This window comes from Harpia harpyja, chromosome 10, assembly GCF_026419915.1.
Source record: "Harpia harpyja isolate bHarHar1 chromosome 10, bHarHar1 primary haplotype, whole genome shotgun sequence".
Lineage (NCBI taxonomy): Eukaryota > Metazoa > Chordata > Aves > Accipitriformes > Accipitridae > Harpia > Harpia harpyja.
Window position 1 is genome coordinate 22,244,714 of NC_068949.1, and position 16,076 is coordinate 22,260,789.

At 37.4% G+C, this 16,076-nt stretch overlaps 1 protein-coding gene across 4 annotated transcripts in view; it reads right to left on the reverse strand.

The window, feature by feature from the left end:
- The window catches only part of ADK (adenosine kinase), a 298,735-nt gene that overhangs the window by 181,814 nt on the left and 100,845 nt on the right, over positions 1–16,076 (reverse strand). The gene's annotated exons all lie outside the window — the stretch shown is intronic.

The following is a 16,076-nucleotide window of genomic DNA, read 5'->3' on the forward strand; positions in this document are numbered from 1 at the left end:
AACGCACCCTTGCAAGAAAGATTACTAGTGGCATCCTGGGGCTGCATTAGGAAGAACACTGCCAGCAGGTCAAGGGAGGTGACTGCTCCCCTGTACTCAGCGGGACACACTGGACTGAGTCCAGTGAAGGGCCACTAAAATGATTAGGGCATTGGCACACCTGTCATGAGTAGAGGTTGAGAGAGCCAAGACTGTTAAGCCAGGAGAAGGTTCAGTGGAGGTCTTCCCAAGGTGTATAAGTATGTGATGTGAGGGAGCATGGAAGTCAGAGCCAAGCTCTTCACAGTGCTGCCCAGTGACAGGACAGGAGGCAATGGATACAAATTGAAATACAGAAAATTCCATTTAAGCACAAGGAAAACACTTTTTACTGTGAGGGTGGTGGAAAGCTGACACAGGTTCTCCAGAGAGGCTATGGAGACTCCATCCTTGGAGATATTAAAAACCTGACGGTCCACAGCAACCTGCTTTAGCTGACCCTGCTTTGAGAAGGGGGGTTGGACTGTACAGTCTTTCCAACCTCAGCAATGCTGCAATTCTGCATTGAATTGTAAACACCAAAATGGCTACTTGGAGGAGATTCTTGACACAAACATGGAAGCAAATTACCCAGGAAAAACAGGACAGAAATTACAATATTATTTACTTTGGAACAGCTTTTCAGAAAAAGCAGAGGAGGGTAGAAAACAAATCAGATGGTTTTTAGATGAAGCTGAAAAATTTGTGAAGGAGAGTACAAGACATAATTGCCTGTGGTATCTAGACAACTTCACGTCTTTCTCTTCAAAGAGAAAGATAACTTCATACCTCACATCTGCAGCTACCATGAAATAATACATCACTGGATATGTACACAATTGAGCATTCATTATTTCAGTCTCCACAGATGTGCAACAATCTTTCAGCAGCCCCAACTTTAGTGAATCCTGTCCTGTATTAAACGAAATATCGTCTTCAGGCAATTACAAGTTTTACATTTAAATAGCATGCTAAGTTCTGTTTCTTTAAGCAAAATTAACCACAAAATTTTAACTAATTAATATTTCCAAAACAAAGAGCAAATCGTACATAGTCTGTGTCTCACATGACATCTTTGACATTCACAGAGAATGACAGGATCTCAGTCTGACAACTTACAAAGCCTCCAGAAGCCAAATTACTTTTAAGTGCTGATATTAATATAATACTTAATATTAAGTAACTGTGACTGGGGCCACTAAAGTACCTTAGTCCTTACTTTATTTACCTTAGAAATATTTTAACTAACATACCTTGCGAAGAACTGGAATTGTTAATGACTTCTACCAGCTTCAAAGAAACCAAAACCAACCAAGTCCTCCCCCCAACCCCAACAACAACTCAAAAAAATGAACAAAACCCCCAAAACACCACAGTCCAAAATTTCTATTAGGATTTTTTAAATGTCTTCCTTTAGTATGATTTCTGCAACTAAAGAGAAAACTCTGAACTAATAAGCAAGAGCTAAAAGATGTTAATTTTCAAACCTAAACCTGCAAAAGTTGAAACATTCAGAGCAGGCTATGTCACCTCTCCTTCTTGACCTCTGGGTCTCAAGATCATTGTATGCAAGAAGTCTATCTTTTGTTTCATCTATTTTCCTCCAAAGCAACTTCCGTGCCCTCCCTACCAACCATGGTATATCACATAACTTCTGAGCAACTGATTTCATGGCAACAAGCAATAAAACATACTACTAAATAAACATTCAAAACCTACATCAGTTGAGGTTTTATTTTATTTTTTTATTTGTAGCAGATTACCAAGTTATCTATCTAATGTATGACTGTAATAAAGGATGTATCAAACAATTTATTGCATGGAATAATAACTACTAGTCATTATAAAAAATGTTTCATGCACAAGAAAACAATTTTCTATGTACCACAATTTAAAACTCTATGTCTACTGAAATACCTTCAAATATAGTAGTCTATCAAGTTATCCTGCCTTCTCATTTGGCAGTTTTAAACTGCTATCACTAGATTTCCTCTCCTGTAAACAGCAGCTGTCCACACAATACACAAAATTGCATTGTAATTATTTTGAAATGGCAGGATTTTCTTACACATGACTTAAAAATTTGACCTATGTTGGCATTCAACATATGCTCTTTGTTGGCTTTTAGAAGTTACCCTACTTCAAGCAGCGTAAATGGACCACTACAAAGTTAAGTAAGAATTTGCAGTTACTACTTTATCACAGTGCCCTCCTAGCAAGCTTTTACTATCCCCTGATCTTACAAAATGTAAACACCACACAAAAAAATCCCCCTTCCCAAGCCTCATAACACTTACGGATTCTGTTCTATCTCAGCCATAAACTACAAGTAACCATGAAATGCCTGCTGTGGCATTTCCATGCTTATTGTATCTGAATTTAAACTTTGATAAAACACTTCAAAAAAATGCTGAAGTATCTACCACAATGTATGTTTCCAAGGAGAATAAATGGATACTCTAGTTACAGATGATGTGTTATTTATTCTTGCTAAATCAGAGCAGTACTTCTGCCAAATACTTCATTTGATAACATCCTGCATGGAAATATGTCAAAAAAGCAAATATATAATAGATATAAGCTAAACCCGACTGCAAGTCAGAAAAAAAAGGACCTTGGGGAAAAAGAGGTATATTTAACTGCTAAGAAGCCATGGGACAACTATATTTCACTTGAACTGATAACACCAGAAACATCTTTTTTTGACAACTAACATTTAGAAACTGTCAGTTCATGTGTCTAGTAATCTTTCATCTCTGTAACAATTCTTTGTAGCCATATTTTCAATCCTTAAAAGAAGGAAGCAACTTAACTTTTAAGAATGCTTTTCTTCACTAGAAATAGTTTCTGTCAGCATTTCTTCAGCGTGAATAAAGACTCATGAAAATTTTCAAGTCTACATGCCTAAATCACTGAAGTTAGGTATTAAATATACTGGCTTCCATGTTCAAAAGTATTAGATAACTCCAACTTCTATTGATATTGATTACAGATAAAATATTGAATGTCTACTGTGAAAGCAAGGTGCTCAGTGGCTCTGAGTATTTCTGTGTGAACATTTAACAGGAAGAGAATATGAAATCTTTCATAAGAAGTTCCTGTTCTCATGTATGGTATAACCAATGCTCTTCTCTGACACAGCTGAAATTGGCTATATCAATCTCCCATTTGCCAGCAGGATAGAGGATTTAAAGAACTGGGATCGTGAAATTTGATTCTCATTTAAATAGATTCAGGTTCTTCCAGCTTCACTGTTAAAGAGTGGAGTCATAGGGGCATGCAAGAATCATTTTATACCCAAAATATATATAAAATTCCAAATACAACTTCAGATGTTTTCTCAGCTCTACAGAGGCCTGAATGGTTCAGAAGATAGTAGTCAAAAATTAAGACAGGAAGAAGGGTTAAACGGCAGAAATCCCCTTGTACACCGGTGTGGATGCTTAAAAAACCTACCAAACAAATAAAAAGCCCCAGATATGCAAGAATGCTACTTCAGCCACAATCTGGAAAGACCAAGAGAAAAGACAAGGGAAGCCAGGGAAGCGCTAGCCAGCAGGCTGCCTATTTGTCAGATACCTGTTGTGCAGAAATGTGCATCTCCATGACTTCTCAGGCCTTTTCCTACACACGTCTTAAGTTGAATCTAGCAAAGATGTCCAGCATGAAGATTTCTGGGGTATGCCACCCAGCCTTATTCTTTTAAATTATAATAATCATTATTTCTCCAGAACAGGTGGTCAGTATTCTTCATAAAAAATCACAAAACTACTCAAAAAAGTTCCTAAGTCAATTTGGCTACCATCTACTGTGAATCTAAATTCCTTTTTACTTAGTCAAAGAACTGAAATCAGCAAGCCCACTAAAACTGTACTTTAATAATTTTCTGTGACATAAGGTAAATACAAGCAGAATTAATACTGAAAAACCATTTCTTTAACAATCTTCAGAGTTAGTTCCTATTCTGGCAAACGAACAGTGTTAAAACCACAGTGCCTCTTTTAGTAGCACTGTGGACTCCCTACTCTTCACATTTTAATGTTCGGTGCAAAGTTAAGAGAGACATGATCCTAGGCTCACTTCGGTTCCTTCTGCACTGCAAGTATATCAATAAGCTACTTCTTATAATCCATTCTGTGCACTTCTAACATTTAAGACAAAAGTACTTAAAAACAAAATGAAGACATTAAATATAATGCACTTAATCACTTTGATCTGTAATATGGCCCTCCTAGAAGACAGCTTTCCTGTATGCATAAACAGGTATACCAGTATTTTTTTTAAATTGGGACATGAAATCATTGGTTTTGGAAAAATGGAAGAAATAAGATTTACCCTGACCTGTATGCAATGCTCTCAAATAATATGTAATTTTATTGCTTTTTGAAAACGTTAGTTAAGAAACAAAATTGATAAAAAGCAAGTAAAAACTGCACGCCACTGTCATAGTTTTTTACTGAATTACCAATAACACACACACTGAGAAAGACTGGTGTTGAAAAATTACTGCCTGCTAAAATGGATTTAGTACAAACCAGAATGCATAGTATAAAAGAAAATTGATCACTACTTACAGAGTGCTATAAATGAACACGGTGCTTTACAGATAAACATTAACAGGGTTCCTTCCCCTTAAGAGCGTATAATTGAACTCAAATGGGATACTCTGAATGACAATTAAGGTTTGTGAAAATGAGCAGAGGCATTGTAATTGCAAAGATGAATATAGAAAGAAACAACAGAGACTTGCATACTCCCTGCTTGATTTCCTGCAAAACCTGTAATTCACACACTGCTATTGTTCTGATGGCTGTATGGATTTGTTCGAAGGAAAGACTACATACCTGTAATTTAAAAGGTGGCAATTGACTATTAGAACTATCAGATTTGATATTCCTTTTATTGATACAGAACATTTAAAGAAAATATAAGAATTCTATAATTGATGTGGTTCACTGCTTAGAGTGTGACATTATTTTTCATCTCAGGACAAATGAACATAGCTATAGCATGCATTTTGTTCAGCTTCTGGTTGTGGTGGAACAGACTGAAAGCTGTCTGACATAGCCAAGGAGATCAAAATAGATGAGATGACAAATGACCACCAGCTGTGTAGAGTACAACACAAATGCAATAGACAAAAACCAGAAGAGAAACAATCAGAAATAAATGACATGAAGTAGGAAACTGAAAAAGTCTTTGTCAAAAGACAGTCTTAATATAGTTCTCTCAAGGGTCCTGAGACAGTTCACAGAATGGAACTATATGTGAAAGTTTAAAAGTAACCCATAATAGGACAGCTGGGCATATTCCTCTGTCGCTGGCAGCACTGTAAAATTAACATAATCACGAGCCAGGTGAGTGAGGTAATAGGCACTCTAAAAGACAAGCTAGGAACATTTTGATGCAGATGCTGCAGTTGAGAAAAATCGCATCAGATATTTTTTATAGCTTTAGTAACTTAAAGCTACTCCCTATTCCAGCATCTATTCAGAATGCATCTGAGCACAAAGAATAGAGAAGATGATCAGAGACCTTCTGATAAATTACATAAGAAGGGATAAATTCAAAGATTTCTTGAAGAGTTCCAATACTAGACTGGGAAGAAAACTTTGAGGGAGCAAATGGCCTGCTTGTTAATATGCATGATCACACCTAAAGAAAACCCCCAAAACATTGTAAGATATGAGAAAAGAAATGTAAAGCGTAGGTAAATGTAGAACCATCACACCAACAAAGCAGGCCTGAGCGATGAAGTAGTCAAGTTGTTTGAGAAATACTCGAATAAAAGCTGGTTTGGGGTTGGTTTGGGGTTTGTTGGGGTTTTTTTTGACAAACAGGAAAACCACTTGAAATAATTAAGCAAGAAAAGAAATATTGAAAAAGCAACAGAAAATACTACTTCTTTTCCAGTCAAATCAATTTAATTTACAAGCTAATGTTTAGGTACCCACAGAGACAAGAGAGATGTATGAGTATCTGAAAATTTTTCAAACAATCAATAAATATAAAGTATTCTTAACCACACATTAAGATGTTGAGTTTCAAACATTATTCTTTGACACAAGGGGAAAAAAGCCTATTTTTAAATGTCCTCTTTTCTTGTCTGTGAGATCTGAGAAAAGGAGTCCACCCACATCTAACAATGTACAAGCGTACAAGAACAATCCGACCACTGAAAAAAGAACATTGCTGTGGGATCATCCAAAAATCTGCAGTGTCGTCACTTATGACACAGAAGGCAAAAATTAAGGTGAAAATTATGTATACAGTTGTAAAAGTTAATATACCTCTTGTTAATTGTTTATAGAACTTCACTAGACAAATTCACTTTTCCTCCTTAATATCAAAAAGAAAAGTATTGCAAATTTCTTGGCCGAAAGTGGAAAATACATATGTATGAAGAGAACAAAAATTCATCAATAGTTATCTTAGAGGTAAACTAAAATACAAATAGCATTCCATATTTCATCTGTCAGAACAAAGGAACATCTGAAAGGGGTGGCAAGGGAGAAACACAAACCCATAAGATTAGGCAGCTGATGTTTTTACAGTGCACCTTCACACGCATTTATTCTGTTAGTGATAGCTCATCTGTTTCTGTAAGTGCTTCTGGTTTTGCAACTAGGAATTCAACACCATGAGATGCATATTTAACTATATAGATGGGCAAAATAAAGCTGTAAAGCAGAAGCAAATCTGCATTATTGAAACATGAGACTACAAGTAAGAGTAATGCTCTCAACTTTTGCATTATCATAACATTCAGTACAGCATCTATACATCAAATCTCATTAGTGCTGTTGCTTTAAGCCTTTTCATCTAAAGTAGGTCCTGAAATAATACAAAACTTGAGGAAAAGCTGGAGCGCTATTTTAATAGGAATTTCAGTAACCCAGATTATACATAACAGAAAGTAGACGTTACAAGAAGGGGCTCAGAGGTGCCAATATACCAGTACTATTATTCATTTACTTGAGAGGAAAACAAATTTTTTGGTCTATGATTCCAGATTGTCTAATCTCACCACAGAATTTCAACCGTAACCTGAAATAATTCCTTCAATGTACAACTGCAGCGTAGCCTTTAAAAAAAAAATTGAAGCAGGTAAGAACAATTTGTTCTTTTAGTAAAATGCAGTGGCAGGCTGGTAGAAATTTAACCATTTGGGGATTAAAAACTAGTTAATACATAACAGAAAGCAGTGCTGGCATTTGCAATGTTTTTATACTCTATCGCTGTTTCTTTTTGAAAATAAAACAGAAATGTGAGCAAGTTTTCACTGAGTTTTACACACAATAATTGAACCGAAGACAATACTTTTGCTAGAAGCAAATCACTGAGACAAAGAACTGCATTGAAATTAACCACTGGGAACAATATATATATTTAGACGGATGTGCACTGAAAATGTCATTTCCTTATGCTATTTAAACATGTAATAAAAGCAGGCTAAACATTCCAGCTTCATTCATAGAATCCGTTTTACAACACATTACATAAAGTGAATCTAAATCTATCTCTTAATTGTAGCAGATGCAAAATTAGTGAAAGCTCATCCTTTACTTATTACAGGACTGCCCTCATGTTCATAAATACTGGCTTCAAGTGACAGTTATATTATGCAAAACTCTCAGTTGTAAGAATCCTGATAGAAGCCTCACTGTTTTTATTGGGTAATAAAATGCAAGTCACTCTAGTAGAACCTTTAGAAGAAATTTCTTTAATATGTCATTAACATTACCTCATAAACTAAATTGTTGATTTGAAAAGGGTACCAGTAAAACTATATGCATTTCATGCTGGACAATTTACACCTAAGAATGCAGAAATAAGAATTAATCAATATTTTTTAACGTAAGATATTTCAGAAAATAATATTCCAAATTGAAAGGCAAAAATAACAGAAGCAAAAGTCATTTTATCATGAAAACTTAAAGACATTGATGCTAGAAAATGATGATTGTTTCTAAACCTGAGAACACACAATGGAAGAAACCTAGTATCAGTTCATTAATATTACACTGTGAGGTTATGCAAATAGAAATAAGCAGAGTGTAATGAGAGTCCAAGATAGTGGAGAAAAGCTGGAATCTAAACAGCCTCCTGCAAAGTTTAGATCAGCTTCACAATTTTTTCCAATTGCATTATACCCAGAAGAATTCTTGCAAGAGTAAGTGGCAGCTGGAGAGTCCTTGCCTGCTCCAGGTAAGCTCCTGAGACATTGGGGAATGCACAATGAAGTATTTATAAATTCACTGGAATCATGATGGACTCTGAACCATGCTTGCCATAAGTATAGCTCTGAAAGCAATCCAATACTCCTATGGTTTAAAACTGGGATGTTACTTAACACAAGGATCTCACTCTGACATTTTGAATACGAAAAGTATAGCACATCCATTTCAATTCAAGAACAATTTTCTCAATATAAAAATAGTCTTTTAAAATAGCTACACAAATATCCATATCTACATTTCATTGGAAGTAAATAATCTTAAAAATTAAATCAATGCAGAGCATTTTAATCTCTTAGCAACTGGATTTGTATACTATTCAGAAAATTGGTATTTGAATCTCAAAAAACAAATTATTTTGTTATTTTCTCCCCAAAACATATCAGTCATACTTTTATCTGTATGATGCACATACACACAAAGAAGGCCAGAAGCTCCATTTGGACTTCTAACTTCCAATTTTTGAAACACCTCCAATACTTCTTAAATGATTTACTGAATGTAAGAGTCCACTCAATACATTCAGTTTGATATATCACTTATTATATGTATTTACTTGTTTTATGCTGGTTGTGAATCATTAAAACAGAGTCTTTATTCCTGTTTATGTGCAGCTCTTAGGTTCTACTGTGGCTATTTTAGTATACTATGTCATGGCCATGATAGCTTAATGATTTTAAATCATTTTCCCAGCTGGATGCCACAGACTTTTCGCCTTCCTCATAAAAAAAAGTGTATTGCATACCCATTTAATGCACACTGGTAAACATGCATTAAATCTGGAAGTCTTCCTCTATTTGTCAGTATTAATATTGAGTTTAATATATGGAAAAAATATCCTCTGAATAACTACGTGATTCCTGAAAACAAACATAAAACCAAAATAGCTTAAAGGTGATGGAGACAGTGTTCCATTCCAAGTATACCTTAACATTTTTATGGCCCAGATCCCACCATTTTGCAATTCTTGCCACTAATACAGCTGGTTACGGTAACTTAAAATATTTTTCCATCTTGCAATTAAGAAACTATTAAATATTGGGACATGTTAATAACTCTCTCTCATTACCACATTAGAAATCATTATTGTCACCACCCAGTATAATGTAATGCTGGATTAATATAGTGGAAAATTGCTAATCATATAATAACATTTCAATGTGTTTACTACATTAGCAAAACTGATTAAGAATAAAGTGTAAACAGTAAATAAGACACAATTTTACAAGCAAGGAGAGAACTACAAGCAAAATGACAACACTGAGAATGCTGCTATACCCGATAATATAAATATCAATTATGTTATGCTTCTGGCTAGAATTTAAAATACTTCAGAGTTGCTGATACACAGCATTTCTGGAAATCAGATCTACTCTTCTATATCTTAAATAAAACTAAAAATCGTTATGGTCTTTTCTGATTGCAATGGAATTTGCAACCAAATGGGAATTATTTTAAAGGTTGGAAACCTACTATTTTAAATTCTGTTAAATTGTACACATTTTTAACCACTACATTATAGTAAGAAAGCTAGCAGGTAATTTCAAGTTTTGGCTAAAAAAAAAAACCTGTATAATTTTAATAATCCCCTGTAGCATATTTAGATATTACACTTTTGACTTACTATGCATGAAATGGAAAATACCAACAGGATTCAATTTCTGTTAATACCCAAGTAGTTTTTTCTAAGGACTTTCAAGCATCCACAAACACTAATTTTAAACATCCTTATTGTAGCATACAAGTTCCAAAAAGCATGATGAAATATGAGATTACAATACAAAAGCCTATACCTTTTATCAAGCTTCATTTTGCATACTCTTACAAAATATGAGAGAATTATTATAAATGGATTCACTAGTTTTTAAATATTCTAAACAGCACGTCACTTCAAAACCAGTTAACAGCATATAATCAGATGCATCTGTAATTTCTTTTGACATAAAGAATGCAAAACAGAATTGTAAACACAACTTTTACTAATTCTAGCAAGTCTACTGTAATTCAGTTTACAGACTTGCAAAATGAGTTTGAACTAATCCGAATTAAGTATAACTAATCTGACTTAAGTATAAACATAATTTTAACAAATATTTAAAGATAATCACAGAATGCTGCTTTAGACTTTTATTCATTTCAGTAAAGATGTTTTTAAAATATTGAAAAGAAGAAAACATTGCAAAATGTTTTCTTTTCTAACTCACAGACAATAATACTAAGTTAATGAAAGTGAAATTTTGATGTCCCCTTGCTTACAGAGCTTCTCTGCTAGATTGATAATAAATTACAGTACAAATGAGGTATGTTTCCACTTACAGTACTATACCGAACTTCACTATGCACCTCAGTCTCGGAGTCCAGACAAGTTTTTGGCACTCAATTACCGTCAGAAGTTAACTCAAGTTCCACAGAATGCCAATATCCATTGCATATTGCTCCCCATTGTTAAAGAACCCTCTCTTCTCACTTGGTTTTAAATTAGAGAAGAAAGTGGATCATGAATGCAGTAGACTGGGAGTTTCATTTAATTCCATTTAAGACTTCTCATTAAGAAAGTACTGTCTCCCTGAAACCAAGGCATACTGCAGAAAGGTATCTTTATTTGACAAGACTTTTGTCAGGAAGATTGCCTATGATGAAAATGCATTTCCTCATCAGAGACACAGACCTGAGCACACCCAAGACTTTTGTTGCAGATCACCTAGCTAGGGTGCTGAGAAATGGCAAAGCACATTCTGAATACAGGTTTTCTGCATCCCAGTGACTGCATGGACTACTTCAGTATTCCTGGGATTGACTATTGCTTATACTTTTATCAATTTTTTTCTTACCCTGTCAAATTTGGCTCAGTTGGTAAAGGCTCTTGAAAAAGTTAAAGATTTCAAGAGCCAAGTGTTTCACAGGAAGGAAAGAGTATTTGCTGACAAAAGCATATCTGAGAGCATGAACAGTCACAAAATACCAGTGAAACTTCATTTTATGACAGAGGAAAAGAAAAAGTTTCTCTATATTTTCTTCCTCAAATCCATAGACATACCAGTCTTCCTCTAGTAAATAGCAACACTAGGTACTTCAGAGTCTGAATATATTTGTGATTCTTACACCCATGTCAGACAGTACTAAGTTTAATACTGATAGAAAACCCTGAGAAATACAGAGGGAGGAGTAACAGGAAGACAATTCTCTGAAGAATCAAACCCTGTATTTGCCAGTTCTTAGCTTACAACTTTGAAGTTCCAGTCTTGTAATGCTTAAATTAATGAGATTGAAATACATAAAAAGTTACCTAAAAACAGCTTCTGAAGTAAACCTAATTTCAAATTTCATTGCTATTAGGAGATGATATTTAAAATTTTATCTTCCAGTTCATTTTCAGAATGAGATATTTAAATACTCATCTATCCTACATTTCACTTTCATCACCATGCTCATTCAACTCTTATTCAAGAAAAAAAACCCTAAAGCCACAAAACTGAAAAAACTTGCCCTGACATTCATCATGTTAAGTTACATTACTAGCAGAAGTGCAGTATCTGCTGACTAGGACACATTACTTCCTTCATGAAAGACTGGAGTAATGAAATTAAATCAGTAGCTGACCAAGGTGGCTTGTATTTCGGCATAGGGTTTTACAGTTTATGGATTTTTATCTCAAGTACAATCTCAAAACAATGTTTTTGTGAAGAACGAGGTAATACTTCCTGAAATTCACAGGAACAAGGGAAGACTTGATAGCAGGTACATAACAACTCCTTTATTCTTACAACACATATTTGTAAACCAATCATTTTCTATTTATTCAGATAAAAACAACCACTTAAAGTATTGACATAATAAAATTCCTTCCATCCTGAAAAATAATTTTCCTTTTTTATTATATTGGTCCAAGTGGCAATTGAAGAGGTTATGCAGATGCTGACTTGCTGTAATTCAAAAACATTGCCTCGAATCTAGCTTACCTATATAATCTCCAAAACATCACTGATTTTAAATTAGAGGTTTAATAGATCCCTAAATGATTTTGTCATACAAAAGATTGGGTTTTCAACTTACACAGAGAAAATATGACACAAAAAAGCCCCGACTCGGAACAGGCATTAAAGGCCTGAGTTTACCAACAAAAGCAAAGGTATCCTAGCTGGAAACCTCACCTTAATTGTGTGGTGTCTAGGTAATGCACCACATTGCCATACATAAGATCAGTCACAGATGTAGAACTGTTACAACACCTAGACACAACACACTAGACTGAGGAGAGCAAGTAGGTCCACATTGAAAATCTGTTACATGTGTTCTCAAGATGTTTTACTGTATTTCCTATTAAAGAAACACCAACAGTTTTGAAAGTGAAGATAGCAATAGATTTGAATAAAAACATGCAACTGTTTTGTTCCATTACCTAAGAAACCTTAACCTATGAGTACAGGCAAGTAAAGCTGCTACTATGATTAAATAATTATGCTCTAGTACCACAAATTATGTCAGTCAATGTTGTTATGCCTGCTTAAGTAAGGAGAATGTCAAGCCCAGGCATGTTTTTGAGAAATTTTGCAGTATTGTGGACCAATTCCACCTGTAAATCTTTTTATTCCTCTCTAAGAAGTTACTGGAAGTCTTTGAAAGAGATGTTATTTCTACAGTAAATGCTCACTTTTCTCATCTAGTACTTCCCCTCCCACCATCACCTTGATCAGAAATTGATGGATGCACATGCAACTTGATTTACTGAGACACATGTACGGAATGAGACTAAAAAAGGTCAAAGAGAAAGTAGGTAAAATACAACTGCCTGACAACATTCTACCAAAGACACTCCACTTCCCTAGGAACAACTATTTTTACCTTCTAGCCCAACTATAGAGCTAAATATTTCTAAAGGTACCAAAAAAAAAAAATCTTTATTTTCCCCTCAGTTGTCTTCCACAGTCTTGTCTGAACTCTTAACTATGTTTATCTTGCTTTACGCTTAAATCTGTTGTTATTTTACTCCACAGAAAGCAAGAAATGAAATGGCCATTATCATAAATAGTTACTGAAAAGGCATCAACATTCATGAAAGTGGAAGAGTAAAAAAAGATCATAGAAGTCTGGAATTCAAAACAGCATGATAAAAACAGTTGAAAGAAACACAAAGGTATAATAATGGATTATCATTTTTCATAGAATCATTTAGGTTGGAAAAGACCTTTAAGATCATCCAGTTCAACCATTAACCTAGCACTGCCAAGTCCACCACTAAACTATGTCCCTAAGTGCCACATCTATTTTAACTACCTCCAGGGATGGTGACTCCAACACTTCCCTGGGCGGCCTGTTCCAATGCTTGACAATCCTTTTGGTGAAGAAATTTTTCCTAATATCCAGTCTTCAGCAAGGCCTTTGACACTGTCTCTCATGGCATACTCCTTGAGAAGCTGGCGTCTCGTGGCCTGGATAAGTGCACTATTCACTGGGTGAAAAACTGGCTGGATGGCCGAGCCCAGAGGGTGGTGGTGAATGGGGTGAAATCCAGTTGGCGGCGGGTCACGAGTGGTGTTCCCCAGGGCTCGGTGTTGGGCCCTGTTCTGTTTAATATCTTTATCAATGACCTGGATGAGGGGATCGAGTGCACCCTCAGCAAGTTTGCAGATGACACCAAGTTGGGAGGCAGGGTCGATCTGCTTGAGGGTAGGGAGGCTCTACAGAGAGATCTGGACAGGCTGGATCGATGGGCTGAGGCCAGTCGTATGAAGTTTAACAAGGCCAAGTGCCAGGTCCTGCACTTCGGTCACGGCAGCCCCATGCAGCGCTACAGGCTTGGGGAAGAGTGGCTGGAAAGCTGCCCGGCAGAGAAAGACCTGGGGGTGCTGGTTGACAGCCGGCTGAATATGAGCCAGCAGTGTGCCCAGGTGGCCAAGAAGGCCAACGGCATCCTGGCCTGTATCAGGAACAGTGTGGCCAGCAGGAACAGGGAGGTGGTTGTTCCCCTGTACTCGGCACTGGTGAGGCCGCACCTCGAGTCCTGTGTTCAGTTTTGGGCCCCTCACTACAGGAAAGACATTGAGCTGCTGGAGCGTGTCCAGAGGAGAGCAACCAAGTTGGTGAGGGGCCTTGAGCACAAGTCTTATGAGGAGCGGCTGAGGGAACTGGGGTTGTTCAGTCTAGAAAAGAGGCAGCTGAGGGGAGACCTTATTGCTCTCTACAACTACCTGAAAGGGGGTTGTAGTGAGGTGGGTGTTGGTCTCTTCTGTCAGGTGGCTGGAGATAAGACAAGAGGAAATGGCCTCAAGTTGAGGCAAGGGAGATTTAGGTTAGATATTAGGAAAAATTTTTTTACTGAGAGGGTTGTCAAACATTGGAATGGGCTGCCCAGGGAAGTGGTTGAGTCACCATCCCTGGAGGTATTCAAAAAGCGAGTGGACAGGGTACTCCAGGGCATGGTTTAGGGGGCATGGTTAATGGTTGGACTCGATGATCTTGAAGGTCTTTTCCAACCGAAATGATTCTATGATTCTAAACTTACCCTGGTACAATGTGAGGCCATTTCCTCTTGTCCTATCACTTGTTACTTGGAAGGAGACACCGACACGCACCTCCTCACAACCTCCTTGCAGGTAGGTGTAGAGAGTGATAGGGTCTCCCCTCAGCCTCCTTTTTTCTCCAGGCTAAACAATGCCAGTTCCCTCAGCCGCTCCTCATAAGACTTGTTCTCCAGGCCCCTCACCAGTTTCACTGCCCTTCTCTGGCCATGCTCCAGCAACTCAATGTCTGTCTTGTAGTGAGGGGCCCAAAACTGAACACAGGACTCGAGGTGCGGCCTCACCAGTGCCAAGTACAGGGGAACAACCACCTCCCTGTTCCTGCTGGCCACACTGTTCCTGATGCAGGCCAGGATGCTATTGGCCTTCTTAGCCACCTGGGCACACTGCTGGCTCATATTCTGCTGGTTGTCAACCAGCACACCCAGGTCTTTTTCTGCTGGGCAGCTTTCTGGCCACTCTTCCCCAAGCCTGTAGCATTGCATGGGATTGTTGTGACCCAAGTGCAGGAGGTGGCACTTAGCTTTGTTGAACCTCATACAATTGGCCTCAGCCCATCGATCCAGCCTGTCCAGATTCCTCTGTAGAGCCTTCCTACCCTCGAGCAGACCAACAGTCTCACCCAGCTTACTGTTGTCTCCAAACGTACTGAGCATGCACTCAATCCCCTCGTCCAGATCATTGATAAAGATATTAAACAGAATTGGCCCCAATACTGAGCCCTGGGGAACACCACTTGTGACCAGCCACCAACTGGATTTAACTCCATTCACCACAACTCTTTGGGCTCGGCCATGCAGCCAGTTTTTTACCCAGCAAAGAGTACACCCGTCCAAGTCATGAACAGCCAGTTTCTCCAGGAGAATGCTGTCCGAAACAGTGTCAAAAGCTTTACTAAAGTCTAGGTAGATAACATCCACAGCCTTTCCCTCATCCACTAAGTGGGTCACCTTGTCATAGAAGGAGATCAGATTAGTCAAGCAGGACCTGCCTTTCATAAAGCCATGCTGACTGGGCCTGATCACCTGGTTGTCCTGTACATGCCGTGTGATGGCACTCAAGATGATCTGCTCCATAACCTTCCCCAGCACTGAGGTCAGACTGACAGGCCTGTAGTTCCCCAGATCCTCCTTCCAGCCCTTCTTGTAGATGGGCATCACATTTGCTAACTTCCAGTCAATTGGGACCCCCCTGGTTAGCCAGGACTGCTGGTAAATGATTGAAAGTGGCTTGCTGAGCACTTCCACCAGCTCCCTCAGTACCTTTGGGTGGATCCCATCTGGCCCCATAGACTTGTGCATGT